A 3,235-nucleotide genomic window follows, 5' to 3' on the forward strand; every position below is an offset into this window, starting at 1 on the left:
ATCCTAAATTAGGCTTAGGGTTTTAGGAGAGAGTTCAAGAAGAGGAAAAGAGGAGAAAAGGAAGAACGATCGAGGTTTCTTGCGAAATCGAGGAATTGTTTTGCCAAATCAAGGTATGTAAGTTCTCATAGTGTTGGGTTCATTCACCTCCCGCCAATAATGTTTTACATTATCGAATTCATCGATAAAGATTGAGAAATTTAAGTTCTTGATGAGTGTTCTTGAAGTGTTGCTCTCCATTCTTGAATTATGATGTTTGGGTGAGTTCTTAAGGAGAGGATTATGTAAATAGTTGAGTAAATTGATAATTCTTGGGTGGGTTTCATTGAAATCGTTCTGGGTTATAAGAATTTGAGAGTTTTTACCGTTGAAGATAAGTGGGTATGAGTTGAATCGAGTTTGGGAGAAAGAGAAAAGATCGGACAGAAATATTGGCCCAGGTCCATGTTGCGGACTTGCTCCCCCAGAGAATTATCTCTCTCTCCGCGTCGCGAAGAGAGTGCAGACTCCACTGTCTCAAAAATTATTTCGCCACCAAATAAATTAAGAGGTCTTTCGTAACACAAATCATAACTCTTGGATTCATAATTCAAATTCAAGATAGAGTTAAAAGTCAAGTTTGAGAGAGTCTTTCGAGTCATTTTGAGAAGTCTTTTTACAAACTTTTAAAATTTGTTCTAAGACTTGAGTTTTGAGTTTCAGGATAAGTAAAGTTGAGTTCATTTTCTTTAAAATGATATATGAGAACTAAGTATTCCAAAGAGTAAATGTTTTTACATTTAAGATGAGAGGAAATACAGATTTCCAAAAGAGTTCATGAGCAGTTTTGAGTACTATCTCTTTTAAGAGAAATGCTTTTGAGTAATAATCTCAAAGTTGAGAAAGAGGAAACGTTTTCTTTAAAACATATGAGCTAAGTTATATTTTGGAAGTAGTATTGAGCAACGATATGGGGGAGAGTTCTAACAACTCACAACCCCCATAAACCATGTAGCCAACGTAGGTATAAAGGGTCACAATTTTTAGATGATTCCTTATTGGTTTTTAGCATAGACTAGTGGATCCACTTACTGAGTAGGTTCTACACCCCGTCAAAGTATAGAACAGTTTTGGCAACATGGGCTAGATGTTGTATCATCACATAGCTCATAGTGATGGTTGTTGGTTAGAGAATCTTCCACAGAGTTATTTTGTATTTTTATATACAAACTGAGTTATTATTGTACTTTTCAATACTTTGAGTTTCTATTTACTGTTTTAAAAGCTTTTCTTTATAATGCATCCTTACTACTGCTTTATATTGAAATAAGTTGAGTAAGTTTGAGTATCTTTGAGGTTGAGTTGAGTTGAGACGAGGTAAATTGTTCCTTCAGTTCCAGTTCAAGCTTATGTCTTGTTTAATATTTCTCCTTGCATGCTCGTACATTCCATGTACTGACACCATTTGGCCTGCATATTTTATGACGCAGATACAGGTAACCATGATCATCAACTAGTGCTTCGTTGATCCAGTCGAGTTACAAAATTGTTTGGTGATCCTCTTTGCTTCCGAAGGATCCCTTCTTTATGTTTTATCATTCTAGTTTTGTTAGGATGATCGGGGGTCTTGTCCCGACATTTCTCATAGTATTAGATGTTTCATAGATAAATAAATAGTAGTAGTTTCATGAGTATCTTTCATTTTCATTGTTTATGTTGAGACTTGAGTTGCCTTTTTGGCCAGTTGAATGTTTATTTCTAAATATTCTGAGTTTTAAGTATTTGAGACTTTTGAGTTCTTTTATTGATGATACTGTCTTCGCTGAGAGTTGAGCCAAAACAAGGGTTCGCTTGGGGCCAACAATGGTTCTCGAGTGCTAGTCGCGTCCTGGGTGTAGGCTCGAGGTGTGACAAACTTGGTATCAGAGCACAAACTTCAAAAGTCCTAGGGTGTATATGAAGTCGAGTCTGTAGATTCCTAGTTATCAGTGTGGAGTGCGCAACATCTATAATTAGGAGGCTGCAACATTTAGAAAACTATCTCACTTCTTTCATACTCTTTTTGTGCGATAGAGTTTAATTCTATAAAGTTTCTTTCTAATTCGTGCTTGCATGTATCTTTCAGATCATGCCTACACGAAGAGCTATTCGAGGTTGTCCTGCTAGGAGAAATGTTAATTCTCAGGATCAAGGGGTACCCAATGCACCTGAAGTGCAACCCCAAGGAGAGGTCACTAATGTTGAGTTCCGGGATGCTATCTGGATGTTGAGTCAAGTGGTGACCAACAAAGCTGGGCAACAGAGAGGGGTTCGACAGGATGTGGCTAATACATCCAGGATCCGTGAGTTCTTAAGGATAAATCCTCCAAACTTCACCGGTTCACATGTCGTTGAGGATCCGGAAAACTTTGTGGAAGAGTTGCACAAAGTTTTTGAGGTGATGCATGTGTTAGATGCTAAGCGTGTGGAAGTAGTTGTATTCCAACTAAAGGGTGTTTCTAGAGTGTGGTATGACCAATGGAAGAAGAGTAGAGCTGAAGGTGCACCAATTGTGAGTTGGGCTGTGTTCGAAGAGGCCTTCATGGGGTGTTTCTTTCCTTGTTAAGTAAGAGAGGAAAAGGTAAGAGAATTCCTCACTCTTAAGCAGGAATCTATGAGTGTGCATGAGTATAGCCTCAAGTTCACTCAACTGTCCCGCTATGCTCCGAAGATGGTTGCTGATATGAGGAGTATGATGAGCTTATTTGTAGTTTTGTTGTTTCGTCAGTCAGGCAAATAGGGTAATGCTGCGATGTTGATAGGGGACATGAACATAACAAGGATGATGATCTATGTGCAATAGGTTGAGGAAGATAAGATGAGAGATAGAGAAGAGTTGCGAAGCAAGTAGGCTAAAACAACAGGAAATGAGTCTGGGCGGCAGAAGAATAATGCGCACCGATTATCTTATCAACAAAAGCCAAATGGACCTTGTCACGACCCGGGAGCACCCCCAAGTCGTAACAAGGCGTACTCGACCCCGAAGGGGTCTTATACAAGCCACATAGTCATTCATTGCATTCAATAATGAAAATAGTGCGGAATAATAAAAAAACTTATTTACATCCACACATTTAAACTTCTTAAAACAACTTTAAAAACACACAGCGGAAGTCTAAGTCTCACATGGCCATCTTAGACACAAACAAAAACATAAGTAGGGACACGGCCCTTTACAATCAAAAGAAGTCTATTAAGTCTATTACATGAACAAAAG

Source organism: Solanum tuberosum, unplaced genomic scaffold, assembly GCF_000226075.1.
Source record: "Solanum tuberosum cultivar DM 1-3 516 R44 unplaced genomic scaffold, SolTub_3.0 scf00765, whole genome shotgun sequence".
Lineage (NCBI taxonomy): Eukaryota > Viridiplantae > Streptophyta > Magnoliopsida > Solanales > Solanaceae > Solanum > Solanum tuberosum.